Source organism: Pinus tabuliformis, chromosome 9 (assembly GCF_031772625.1).
Source record: "Pinus tabuliformis cultivar Carrire ecotype Pingquan chromosome 9, CPIR1, whole genome shotgun sequence".
NCBI classification, from domain to species: domain Eukaryota; kingdom Viridiplantae; phylum Streptophyta; class Pinopsida; order Pinales; family Pinaceae; genus Pinus; species Pinus tabuliformis.
This window is the reverse complement of record NC_142307.1, coordinates 1,484,731,103-1,484,746,389: the sequence shown is the minus strand read 5'-3', so window position 1 is coordinate 1,484,746,389 and position 15,287 is coordinate 1,484,731,103.

The following is a 15,287-nucleotide window of genomic DNA, read 5'->3' as shown; positions in this document are numbered from 1 at the left end:
AAACCATCGCGTCGAAAAAAAATGTGCGAAAATCATGCACAAAACCATAGGTGGGTCCGCCCAACCTAACATAGGGTCCAAAACCAAAATTTTCCGGGGCGCTGCCCCGTACCCCATAAAGTGGGGTTACGGGTGCCCTTCAAACCCCCTATTAATTACGTAGAAAGAATATAACACAACCCAACACATAGATTGCATGAATTTGAAAACATTGAGTAATTGTTGCACACGTGTGGGTAGGCATTATGTAAAAAAAATGGTTCTTGAACTGATTAAGTTCTTGGACCCAAGTACAAGTCCCAGTTTCTTCCTAAATATGCCTAAGTAAAGATGAATTGTAAAGGCACCTTGGGTTCATATCTAGATATATTTGCTCACAAAATAAGATATCATAATTGTCTGAAGGGGAATGGCTATAATGAGACAACCAGAGAGTTGGTATTCCAAAGATAATAGTCCTAGACAACACCACTTTGTTGCATTGACATAACAATTCAGTAATAATAACATCCATGAGACCTAATATCAGATACCTCAAATGATATTCTTAGATTCGTATTAAGCACATACAGTACTTTTGGTGTGTACAATAGTATAATAGAGTGCATAGGGGTCAACCCATAGGGTTAGCTCAATCATTTGGCTTCATTGCTGCCACAACATTGTCACTGATCTGACAAACTATGCAGCTTACCTATTCAATTCCTAGAGGGTCAAGCACACTAACTCTATGCTCCCCACTTTACATTAGTTACCATCGTTTTTGGGGAATTATTTGCAAGAAAAAAAAAGTGCATAGGGATATTAGTAAGAAAAATTATCAATCATAAGGATATGCCCGGAACCTTACAAAAAATATTGTGCTTGCATTATTATACAAGAATTTATGCTAGGTACCAAATTGAATTTGTCTTTTATTTTCTCCATTTAGGACATTGGGTCATGTTATTGACTCCCAAAGTGCTGCAGTTGGCAGCCATATCCAAAAGCGGTCCTACAACATCCCTTGGGTTCATTGTTGTAATCAGGCATATTTTATTGCTATTGAGGCTTGTTGATGGAAGAGATTCCCTAAGCATAAGCTCATAACATATAATCCAAAATGTTTTCATTGCATGGCACTAACTTTGATTCTTATGTTGTACAAATGACCAAGAAAATGACTAGATAGAACAACCAGTTGTCAACAGACTATGGAAGTGTCCATAACAATCATTGGTGCTAAAAAACTAGAAAAAAAAGGAAAAATACAATTGAGAACAAAAGGGAGATAGAAAGAGTTAAGCATGTTTGAGAATATAGGAAAATGATCCTTCACTAACAATATTATTGGTATTATATGTTGTGTTATCCATATCATTGTTATACCTTCTCTATTCATTATAGATTGGTTATTTATCAGTACATACTTTGGTTATGATGTGTTCAGGAGCCCCTCACCAGATGTGTATTTCACAGAATGCCTGCTAGACATTCAATTCGTAACTGGTTGTTTCAACTTTCAATTCATTAGAGTAATTGAATGAATTTATTAGATATTTTTAAGATGCACTAACAACTATAAATAGAGAAATTGTTTGTTTATGAGCTAGTTGTCCCTGCACTTTCTTCCTTGAGATCAATGTCAGCAACGCCGTTCATCCAATGATAAACTCTATTTAAAGAAAGTATTAAAATATGACACAATTAAATTGACATGACCAAAATGTTGAATTGAATTGTAACAACCTCCATTAGGGGTCGTTACTCATTTTTGTGCTTGTTGTTTTCATTCTCTTATTGACTTTTCACTTAGGAACAATGAGAATCTTTTCACTCCATCAGAGCCTCATCAACCATAACACAGTAATAACACCTCCAGAACTATAGATAACACAGTAATAAGACCTCTCTCCTATAAGTCTAATTAATTAATTGAAAGCAGTAATTTGAAAACTCAAATTAAATATTAATAATAATAATATATGAACTAATAATTAAATTATATAAATAAATAAATAAAAATAAAATAATAATAACCAAATATTATTATTATTTATCATATTAATCAAAGAAATTATATATACAAAACTCTTCCAATAAATATATAATTATTAAAAGAAAAATAATATTAAGAATAATAACAATATTAAATAAATAAATAATAATTTGATGGTAATAACAAATAAATACATAATAACAAATTAAACAAGTAAATAAACTAATAATTCAATAATTAATTTAAACAAATTAATAAAATAGTTAAAATATATATATATATATATTTATCAAAAATAATAAACTAATAATATTAATAAAATAAATAAATAATATTCTAATAATAATAATTATAATAATAATAATAAATGATATTATTATAAAAATAAATAAATAAATAAAGTTAATAAATAATAATTAAATAATTAAATAATAATATTAATAATAATAACAAAGAAAAAATTAAATTAATTATTATTATGATATTAATAACAATTAAATAAATAAACATAAATAATAAAAAATAATAATAATAATAAATAAAAAAAAAAAAAAATATATATATATATATATATATATAATAATAAAAATGAATAATAAATAAATAAATTTTAAATAAAATAAGCCGACCTAATTTCTCTCGGAGTTGTCTATAACGCGACTTTTTGAAAGCTTTTCCGGCGGATTTTTCCGGTCGAAATCCGGCAAGAATTATTGGAATCACAAGTTTGATAGCTAGTTTCTGCACAATGAAAGCGTCCCCGGGGTTTTTCAGGGTGCTGAATCCAAATATGTAGTTAAAAAACCATTTTAACTGCAAGAAATCAAGATTTGACCTCAATTTCTTCGCCGGATTCCGTCACCGGAATCTTCAAAAAGTCGCATTATAGACAACTCCATTTCTCTCATCATTCCTTAATAACCCTTTTATATATAGTAATGTTCATAGCTCTGGGAGACATCATTAATTTTAAAAGATCATCTTTTGTCGCTTCCCCTGATGATGGACTCACTTTGTAGTCCGAAACGTTGGGTTCACAAAACTCTTCAACAGGTCATTCCTCCTCCATCTAAAAACATAAAGGTGTTTACAAGATATCATGTCCTTGTGGAAAAATTTACATTAGAGAGTCAGATCACTCCATCTGAGCAAACATTATGGATATGACACCAACTTTCAACATAATAGGGTTTGCACTTCGTCTCAAGTAGAACATTCTGACAAGATAAAAAGAACATTTTCCTTGAAGACATTGAGGTAGCAAGATAATAAAAACATATCAAGAACTTAAACAAGAACAGAGGATCAGAGATAAGTAGAAATTGGGCTCCATCAATCCAACATAAAAAAAAATCTTGGAATTACAGCCAACAACCAATAAAGATGAAAATGTGATTCTCCCATATAAGAGAACATTGCTCCAATTACTTAAGTTCATGCGTTGATAAGTAGAATATGGAAATTCCTAAAACATCTACAGATTGTCCTCAAAATGAACCAAGATTCAAAATGGTTCAAAATTCCAACTAAAGTCTAATCAATGCAAAGGCTCCTATAGAAAATGATACTAAAAACATTAAAACCATAAAAATCTTATTGCTAGAAAAACAAAGTGATGAGTATGACGGTACTAAGTTTGCAGTTCCATCTATGGATTGTTTCCTTGTGGACGTAAAATGAAAGGTATCTCTAGTCAAGGTAGCAAAAGAAAATAACAAGGGAACCTCCTAAGTCCTTAAACAAGCAGTGGAACCTCCCCTCGAATCTCATACTAGATAAAACATCTAAAAAAAGGTTCTTCAAACTCCATCTCCTTGAGATGGTATAGTTGGTAAAATACTCTTAGATCATCGCATGTGATGATCTAAACCCATGATTAGCCAAAGGGTTTCTTGAGGCCATAAACCAAATAGTGTCAAATGTAGCAAATGAAAACAATGAGACCACATCTTGCAATTGCATAAAGTGTTCATAATAAGAGGTGTTGGACACCTGATTTGCTAAGGGTTGGTGTGGAAGACGAGTAGTCACTAAAGTCCAAGAGACTACTTGGTATATGAAGACCAAGGGTCACAAGGAAATGTATAAATATATAAATATTTGTGAATAAATGAGAAGTCACAATTTATCTTTTATATCTTGCCTATTCATGTGTGTGTTTAACATGGTATCAAAGCGGGTGATTTCATGCCCTACTCAAATCTGAGCCACTGGTTTTGTAGCCATTCTCTATACGTCAGTCTACCAACCACAATAACATCTTTCTCATACTCTTGCTTAGGGGACTATGTCTGGCTATCTTGTTATGTCAATGCTTTGTAGTTTATCTTGGCCTTGCTGCTATTCAATTTTGTCTTTGGGACCCATCATTGAATGGCGCAGTGTAACGCCACACTCTTAGCATTTCGACAAACAAAATTTGCACCTGGGAAATTTACTTTCCTTTTTTAGCTACTTAGACCTGCATCACTATCATGTTTTACCTTGACTTTGAACCAAACTTCTAGATTCATTAATATTTTATGTCAATCTCATTTCTATTCCCACTATACCATTTTGGGCACCCTCTATACATGTTATATATGTTGTTGTGTTTAATCTTCAGCCTAGAAAGATGTTTCAACTACCATCCTACACTTGCTTGATATTTATGTTGAACGCAATCCAATTTTTTGTTGACCTAGGAGCCCAAAATACAAAATAGGGAGCATTTGAACATACAACAAACGAATTTCTCTTTTTTTATTTCGTCTAGGAGGAATGTTCATTCCCATTGTGCCCACATTTCAGTCCATATTTCTGTTACTTCCCTTCTATATTTTCTTGTACTTCTGACAATGCAGTTGTTAAACATTGCTCTCAGGGTCCCTACACCTACCCAAAGCTTTCATCAATCTATGAATTGTATTTCTCAAATTGGTTCTATATAGGAAAGGAGCCCTATGCCACTGGGTCCCATCTAGTTTATTAGGGTTTGTACACAACCATTGCCCTCTACAATTCTTTAAAATTCTTGGTACTAAGAAATTGGGCTGCTCAAATGAGAAATGGAACTTGTAGGCACGTATAAGTCACTAAATGTGGAAACCATAAGTCGTTGAAGTGTAATAAACGAATGCTCGAAGGTAAAGTTGTACCACATCTCTTTTGAAGCAGAAGAGTTGCAAACATAGTGACTATGGAGTTGTTGTAAGTCAATGTGTTATGTTATTGTAAGTTAGTGCTACTGTGTTCGTTTTCTTTTGTGTGTTGTGAATGTAAGAGGCCAACTGGTGCTAGCATGAATTATCACAAGTAAATTTCTTCACACTTATGGTTGTTGTGAAGTGTAAGCATTGCAAAGTCGTAAGCATTGGTATAAGGGAAGGTGTAAGAGCTGGGAAGTCCTTTTCATGGGCTGTTGAGAAATATAGTGATAGTGTATCTACCAGATCTGTGGTCAACATAGAGAACCAGGCTTGAGAGACCATCTCATTTTTTTGTAGAGACATACCATCGAATTTCCTGTACGTATGTGGGGTCAAAATGCATGCCACTCATCATGCATGTACGACATCAGTGCCAACTGCAACTTGGCTTGGGAAGAATGAGGATGATCTCCAAATGTCTTGAACTTCTGGAAGTGTGTTAAACTCTCTTGAAAACTATGCCTTATATTGTGCATTGAATACTATATGTATGATGGTACATTATGTGTGTGTTATATGTGTGTTGAATTTCCTTATGTGTTGGGCTCATAAAATTTATACACAGTGTTGTTTATATATATGGGACTTAGTTTAGATATATGTGAGTTGAAATGCTCCATATATTATGCACCAAATTCCAGTATGGTTATATATATGTGTTAGTGAGTTTATATACACAAGTTGGTATAATAGAGTTGTTGTTCGAGATCGTGAATTGTTCTCTGCACTTTATATAAAAGCAGTCCTTTGTGAAGGAGAGAAGACTTTTGTATTAGATTCCTTAAGATTTATTGCACATTGGTTGATGTTGTTGATTGTAACATTGGTGCATTTGCTATGAAATGGATTGAATGGGTAATATATTATAATTATTGAATACTTTAATACATGTCAGTGTTGATGGGATGATAAATATTAGTAAGGACACACTTTCTGACATTAAAATTTGTCTACAGTATGCAAAAGAAAACATTGAATTTTTGCAATCTAAGTCACTGTTATAGCAAGATGAGTTACAAGATCATAAGTAACATTCTGAACTTGTGTTTTTTCAGAAGAATCTTATTTTTGAATCTGAAGTTGACTCCCATCAAGATCTCAAAATTTATTAGATCATTGAGCCCATTTCAAGAGAATATTTTCATGCAGGTGCAGAAGTTGAGTTTACACTTCCCAAGCCAATCATCAGATCTTGGGAAGAGCTTGTCAACAATAGGAACATAGTTGGTCTTGGATATGACAAGGATGTGTCTTTTCATAATCCATACTATTCTAAGCTCATTCAATTTCAGAGTGTTGGCTTCCTTCAAGATGGTTCATCTTCACCTGTCCCTGCTCCTCCTCCAAAACAACATATTTTCAAATGCCAACATTGTCATAGAGTTAGTCATGTGAAATATCATTGTTTTGATCTTCATCCATGTGAGCATTGTGATCAGCACAATCACCATTCAAACAAATTCTTTAGAAACAAACCTCCTACAAGAACAAAGATTCACCTTGGACGGATCGCTTCTTGGAAATGGGCTTCAACAGCCAAGAACATATTTAAATCATGCCATGGGTTTTGTTCTCGAATATTGAAAAGCCTTGCAGTTGATATCTCTTCATCTTCTCACCTTTTATCTGACAGGGGGGGGATCGATTTTAATTTACAAGTTTCAAAAATAAATCAAGCAAGCCTAACCCACAACCTAAACATGTTTCCTGAACCTATAGCTAAAGACAACTATACTGAGATTCAGAGTTGTCGCCAGAGACAAAGAAGCCCCTAAGCATGCCTTTAGTTGGTTGCCTCCCTTAAACCACCGCAGGTTGAGACCTCTCTTTTCAGGTTGAGTTTCTCCCTTTTTCTATAGGTTGAAGACCTCCCTTTTTCAGGTTGATGATCTCCCTCTCCAAAGCATTAAGGAGCACTTCCTCTAGCATAAGACTTCAACTTCTAGCCATATTTGGAAGAGTCCCAAGAACTTCACTAAGCATTCTAGTGTTGGTGATCATCATTAAACCTCCACCAGTTGAGACCTCGAGTTCTCCCACTATATGCCATCATTTCAGACAACACAGTGAGCCTAGTGTTGCCATGAATTTTTTTGCACATTTTGTATTGAAGCTTTCTTATTGCACTCATATATACCCCTCCAGATTAAGGGGGGAATGTTGGACACCTAATCCGCTAAGGGTTGGTGTGGAAGATGAATAGTCACTGGAGTCCAAGAGACCACTTGGTATATGAAGACCAAGGGTCACAAGGAAATGTATAAATGTGTAAATCTTTGTGGATAAATGAGAAGTCACAATTTATCTTTTATATCTTGCATATTCATGTGTGTATTCAGCAAGAGTCCATCATAGAATTGCATGAAGTTCCATGACAAGAGGTCATCCTATGGATTATGATCAAAGGTGGGGAAAACCAAGTGTTATGTATGTGTGCCCTATTACCCACCATTTTGTGGGTGATATCCCTAGAATTATTTTTTTCTATAAGATGGTCCTCAACCAACAGCCAATAGCCCCTTGCAGCCACCGACTCGCTCATTATCCCATTTCTCTACCACTTGAGCCATCCATGTGGTCCCTCACCCATCTATCATGGTCATATGTTTGAATGTGGTCCTCCAAAACCTGAAGGTATGCCTTGTCATTTGGTAATTGAGTATTATAGTTTACTTATCATGGAAAAATTTGGGCATGGATTAATGGGGGAATTCATCGGAAAGAGTAGGCTAGGTCCATCCTCTTGTACCCTATACCTCTTTTGGATTTTACCCTTGGACTCCAGTCTCGTGGGGTCTCCTTTAATGACTTTTGGGTTTTAGGGATGGCACTTCATGGGAAACCCTGATTTTGGTTGCGTAGTCCCGCTCCCTCATCCACATATATCACTCCCCTTCCACTCATTATAACCCCATTCATCATTTCTCCCACCTAGGTCCACATTCTTCCACTGGGTCCACATAGGGTTAGCCTTCCCCCTCCCCTTGCCTACACCTTGGGTCATGCCTGGAATGATGCCCCAGAGGTTGATGTAGTTGAAAATAAAAGTAAAAGCATAATTTCCCACATTCAACATGAATATTTACCACAAAATTCAAAAGACGGTCGAGACAAACACATTTAGCACATGGGAAAAATCCAATACATGAACTCTACCCCATTATCATGGCCATCACCGTGGTTCCTATAGGTCCTAAATGTGCCTCCCTTATCTTTCAGGAAACCATGCTTGTCCCAACCCCTGGTCGAAAATGAACCCCCATACCCTAAAGGGGGTATCCCACATATCTTCTTCTTCATCGTTCAGACCAAGTTGTTTAGTTGATTTCCACTCCTCACTCCAGATTGCAGTAAGGTTGACATCTGCTACATGAGAAAAGAGAAAATATGCCCTTCCCTTTGAGAGTATTGATTAAATGATTTCCCAATAAGAGAAAGCCACAATAGTAGCCTTCCAAATAATTGAGGCATTTTGACAAGAACTTTGTTGAATATTTTATGCAATCTTCTATTGAGTCTAGCTCAATGTACTTATGAATTATCACTTGACACCATAAAACATTTCCCAGTATTAACTTGTAGATTTTTTTAACAGATAGAGCTTTGGAAAAAAAAATTAGGACCCAACCTCCTATATCCTTGGTTGTTACTAATTCTTTGTATTTAATTCCTTGGAATTACTTTTTTATCTTGATGCTTAGACCATAAGAACATATAAATAATTCTCCTCAAGTGCTCCATTCACCTTTTCATATAAAAGTTGTGGTCATCCAACACATTTGTATGGCTTCAATCATTGATTTTACTAATATAATCTTGACATCCTTGGACAACCACAGTTATGTCAAATAGAGAGCCTCCTTTCTACCTTGTGCAATCAACCATTCCCATTCCTTCTTGCCTTAATCATTTGACTTTAGATAAAATCCTAAATACTTTAATCCCTTTTGAAGCTCAATCTATTGATAAGGAGACAACTCAGATAAATATCTGACATCTTTATCATTGATTCCAAAGAAAGAAATTGTAGACTTCCTATTTTTTTCCTCATTCTGTTACTATAAGTACAAATCAAGGATTTCCTTCAATTTAGGATGACATTTTTTTGTTACATATGGAACAAAGAAAGATTCTATGAAATTGAAGGAAATTATTTATACATTACTTTGTATTGTATAGTAGCAATTTTACTCTAGGAGGGGTGACGTATTGTCATAATTGATGTGTATATGTTGTTATTTTCACCAAATGGTTGCTAATTTAGGATTCTTGTACTTAATGAGATATTTGAGGTTAGAGGGCCTTAGAATGTGTGAAGGTGATAACAACTATATAGTTCACAGAACTAAGCACGAGAATTATTACATTTGTTGGGTTTATATTTTAGGTAAATAATATTTCAACTTGTGTGATGTAAGAGGGTGCTCTCGAAGTCATTGTTGTTCTTCTTTCTTCGTTAATTTGAGATTTTATCAAGTTTCAAATCTAGGGATGACCACATTATGGGAACACTCTGATGGAAAGTAATCAAATCAGTGAAACATGCAAATAGTCATGGTGTTTAGAAACGGGATATGGCATCTACATTTTAAAATTGTAATATTTATTCTATACTTCCTTTAGTTAACATTGATGTTGGTTTGACCTAACAATTTTCTAGGTTGAAGTTGACTTGGCACTTTCATCCCATGCAAAGGCACGTCAGTGGTTTGAAACAAAGAAAGAACAAGAAAGCAAACATGAAAATATAATAATTGCACATGCGAAGGCTTTTAAAGCTGCAAAGAAAAAGACGCAACAACAATTGTCACAGGTATGAATTTATGTTGTTTATAGTACAAAAATAATCTAGTTTTTTGTCTCATCCTTTATTTTGTTCTTCTTTTATTGAAAGAACAAAAGTATCTTTGGGATAAGACTATTGAGATTTCAACATGGTGATGATGGTCCACTGCAAAAGCAATGCTTAGTTATTACTTATTTGCAGCAGTTCAATATAGTGATTAAGCACTGGAAAGGAAGCACAAACAGTGGCATATTTCTTATTGCAACCACCAACATTCGGATTGAGTCTTGACAATATTTAGGCAATGTCCAAACTTTGTGTGTGTTTATGTAGTCTTGCAGAACTATGACAAACTGCTTGATGAAGAGTTCATTGACTACCTACTAAAGGACGTATTTTGGTACAAGTTAACCTCTATTTGTGTTTCTTGGAAAGATCACTGATTTGTAGTTATTGCATCGGGCTCATAATTCCAAGATTTTAGGACACTTTGGAGCGGAGAAGATGACTATGAATTTGTAGATGTATTTCTATTGATCGATGTGGTGTAGTTGGTAAAATTCATGAAAAGCTGAGAAAATATTTTCCACTTCCACTCCTGAGTAGACCATGGGAGTTAGTTTCAATATCATTATGTTCATTTTTCTAAATCAATCCACAACTATGATCAGATAGCCATAACCTGAAAAATTTTAAGCATGGAAAGTAGTTGATCAAAATGGCACAGGCTTTCTTGGAAGGACACAATTTTACAATGCTTTAAAGTTAGTAACAGTAGCACAGAGTGTTCGTCAGTTGACACAAGATATTGTGAGGGCATATTTGTTTCCACCTGTTATCACTCAGGTTGTTCCCTTTGACTCCTAAGGGAATACGACCGAGGTAACCACAAACCAATCTTTGGACTGCAGGTCCTAGCCTACCTGCAGTCAGAGAGGGCTCTCTCTTTACGATTTAGCTTTGTTTAAGGGATGATTTTAGGCTAGATATGATGCACATGGGTTTAGTTTGAGTTTAGTGGGATGGTTGATCTATTCAAGCAGGGTTGGCATACAAAGTGTAAGAAGTTCAAACCATTGGGCATGGAGTCAATGAATGTGAACTAAAGGGTGTGATTTCCTTGGCAGAAGAGGGGAATATGGAGCAAGATAGCTACACATGGTACAATGATTAATGCTAGAACAAGGATGAAATGGAGGTCAAGGGATGAGAGGCAGTTAAGGATCTCTCATCCAGCCAAAGAGGGAAAGTGGATGAAGACTATATAGGAGCAATGAAGGATTCCTAAACAGCATTCAGAAATGAGAAATAGCTTAAACGTGATCGATTAAGTATGCATATTTATCACTAATTCAAAGGAAAACATAGAAAAGTTACAAGAATTGAGCACAAAGGGCATGATAGCCAGCTCTGAACTATTCCTTCTTCCTGCAACTTAGATTATGATATACAGATGATACAGATACATATAAATTGATAAACAGAGGGAGGAAAGACTTATTGAACCATGAGCAAGCACATGAATTCCACATCAAGCTCTTCAGCCATTGAAAGCACAACCAGCCAGTTCAGATGCAAATATTCCAACAATCTTTGATTACAGAAGTTCTTAAGCTTATAGCGCAAGTCTGGAATGAGAAATACAACCAACCCACCCTTTACACTATATAGATGGTGGTCTTTATAGAGAAAATATCTAAAAATATGTACAAACAGCAGATCTGAGGGCAGATCTGGAGAAATGAATGATTGTAACCTAACATTTATTGGAATGAATGAAAAAATATCTATCTAACAGCTGCGCAGGGACAGCAGCCTCAAGAATGAATTAATATGGTCCTTTGGAGCTCTGCGCTGGCAATTTGCCATAACTGCACCTTGGGAACTTGCAGCGTTGCTCTCAGGTGTCTTTATACACTGTTATGGCAATAACTGGGCTTTAAACACTTGAATTGCCTCTTTAGGCGGTTCTGCTACTGCAAAGTGGCTTTAATGCTGGCTTTAATGCTCATAACTGTGATCTGGTGGGCTTTGATGGCTCTGAGCTGCTTTATTGACTTTGATGGGGGCCTCTTTAATCTTCTGCTGCTTTTAGGCTGCTGATATTTTGAACTGATACTCTTTGCCGCTTCCTCTGATACACTTTGACACTGAATCGGGCCGCTTTCTCTCTCTGATACTCTTTAACTATCAAATCGCCCCATTCTACTCTCTGAATGCAAAATAACTGCTGCAAGTGCTTTCCATGGCCCCTAGAATGCTATCGGCGCATGGCCGATCAAAAATGGTCCTTAAACTGATAAATTTTGCAACGCTGGGTCGAATAAAGGAGCTCTGGCGGCATACCGAGGAGAAATCTCTGCATTTGGAAGTATTTGGGCCTGGAGCGATCTCAAAATGGCCAAGGAAGGCATCGCTCCTTTGCAGTTGCGGCGGGCGAGAGCGCTGTACACAAAACTTTAAAAATGGCCCTTTTATTATAATACAAAAATGCTTTCAAAATTGTGCAAATTCATGAAATTTGGGCGCATGCGGCAACTATTCATTTTATTAAATTCTGGCCGTTGGATCCGACGCAGGCCGATCCAACGGCCCAAATCTCATCGCCATATCGCATCGGGGCGGACCAGGGGGGCGGCACATAAACAATTGCCGAAACGCGCAGACCCGAAATGCTTATATGCCCTTTCTTTATTTGAATCGGGTCCGGCTCATCGGCGAGTTCAAATCAGCGGAACAAAACATAAGCTCCCCGAAATCATCGGACCCGAAATGCTTTTACAGGCCCACTTTATCTCTTTTCGGGTCCGAGCCATCGGGACCCGCATATCGGTGGATTTACAATTGAAAGGGTCCGCGGACCCGAAACCCTTAACACTGCATTTATATACCATTTCAGCTCCAGCCCGTCGAGAGCCTTCTTTTCCCTACACTAGGGGCCCTTACGGACCCGAAAACTTTATAAGCCGTGCCTTTATAATATTTCGGCTCCTTTGGTCGGAGCCATATACATGGGGTGATCGTCGATATAATATGGACCATTGATTTGGGGCCCAAATGGATGGCTGAGATTTGGTCGGCGTTTCGCTGTCGGAGCAAGCTAGGGGTGGGACATTATATACATATGACTGCCGATGCGATATCGCAATCAGCGATCGGCAGACCATTTGTCGGGCTTATATACATTGTTTGCAACCATGCGATACGTCGATCGGCGAAATCGCAATCGACCTTTATTGATCGGACTCCCATATATGCATTGTGTTAACACACAACTCCCCTCCCGACTGCGATATCGCATCGGAGGGGGTCCAAATAGAACTCTTTTGCAATCGGAGCAAGGCCCAAGGTAATTGATGCGGGCTTTTATGATCGGAGGCGGAATTTTTGATGTTTTGAAGGGATTTCAAGGCATCGGAAGGGGTCCGAAAGACCAAAAAGGGATTTTTCATGCCTTGGAAGGATTCCAAAGGAACCTGGGAGGATTTTTATGTGTTTTGAGAGGGGTTTAATGGCCTTTAAAAAGGTTTGTGCCTTGGAAAAGGTAGAAACAAGGCCGAAAGATGGCTTTTTATACATATGAAGGGAATTTATGCTTTGTGAAGGAATCAAAAAGCACTAGAGGGGTTTTATAGAGTGATGAAGGACTTTATGCATTGGAAGGAGTCCGAAATGCATCTGGAAGATGGTTAGAGGAGGGCAGTGTGGGTTCTTGCTGAGTTTCTGATAAACTTAGCAATTCTCGAGGATGTATATGGTTATCTTTTAACCAGGGGGAGGGGATAAGTATATAGGGGAGTAATATACATAGCTTTAGTAGGGGAAGGGGAAATAGATAGGGAGCTACATAGTAAAGTTAATAGTTAATATGAAAATGATGAGAAGAAACGCTAAGTATGATGTCTTAGGCTATCAAATGGGGGAAAATGACTGATAGAAGAAGTGTGCACATTCCTTGAGTGAAGCAGATCTTCACCAAGGCAAATGATATGGAGAATGATGAAACTAAGAGGTATCAAGGAGATCTTGACCTCTTTAGGGGAAGTTAGTGAGTGACTTGGGGAAAAAGGAAGAAGGGAGGAGTTAGACATGCCTCGCTTGAAGTCCTCCAACTGAAAAACTGCCTCAAACCAAAAAATGGATTGCTTATCAAAATTGGAACACAGCAGTGGCAGTGAGACTAGCACACTCTCATGGACACTTCTTTGGCCATCTGTAGCAAATATGGAGCATTGGAGCATGCATAGTACGACATATTTGGCATGTAGAAATGTCGATCATGAAAGATGATTAATCTGCTGTAGCAGGAGGCTAACAGTGGCTCCACTTGGGGATGGCTTTTCCTTGTGAAAAGCCAAGAACAGCAGGTCAGACTGCCTTGTATTCAATTGTTGCTGTGCTCTGCAAAATTCCCTTGGCTGGCTGCCTTATTGATCCTACCTACCTACCTACCCTAACCAGCACTTACTTTGCTGTTAGGTGAAGTGAAATAGCCAATGCAGCCATTTAAGCAAAATAGACATCAGTGAGCTTTGCTGCTTGTGCTTGCCGGTGAAAAAACTGAGATCTTGCAATCTGATGTGGCTTTGTTAATCTCTGAGAAGATTAGGAAGCTACTAACCTCCTTTGTTGTGTTTAAACACTGTACAAAACTGTCCTGCAACATATATATACAATTGCTGGGCTGAAATAAAGAACTGTACAAAGGTTCAAGATCGCTACCATGCCTTGGAGTCAGGAGATCATCAACAACTTGATACTGAGCCTTGCAGCCTGCTAATGGAGAAAAGCGCTGATCTCTTTCATCATTCTGCCTGCCAGCAGATAGGTCATTCAAAACTTGCAGAGGTGCTTGCAATTTATTACAATCTGGCTCGAATAGTACTTGACTGATCTACGCAAGCTGCTCCTCTTCTTCTTCTTCGAATAACTCAGATGGCTAAAAACAAAGAGGCAGGGGATCCACTTGGATCATTTGATCATATGCTGCTGCTTCTAAGTCTTCCTCAATCTGATATTCGATGGCTATTTGGGGCTGCAAAACTAGAGGCAATACCTTTGGAACAATATTTTGATTAACCTCTAGGCGGTCAATAGCAAGACTTGCTGACAAATGCTTATTAATTGTATGATAGTTCTCCTTAATAAATTGAAAAGATTCAAAACAGAAAGGTAAAGTTCCTTCACTGATATCAAAATTTTCTGCGCTTTCCTCCTTTACTTCATAGCTGAACTGGGCAAGCTGATCACTACATTCAAGCTGCTGAGCCTGAACTTCGCTTCCTGTCAAAATAGGATCTAATTCCTCTGCAAGGCTGATTTGGTCGTTAGGCTC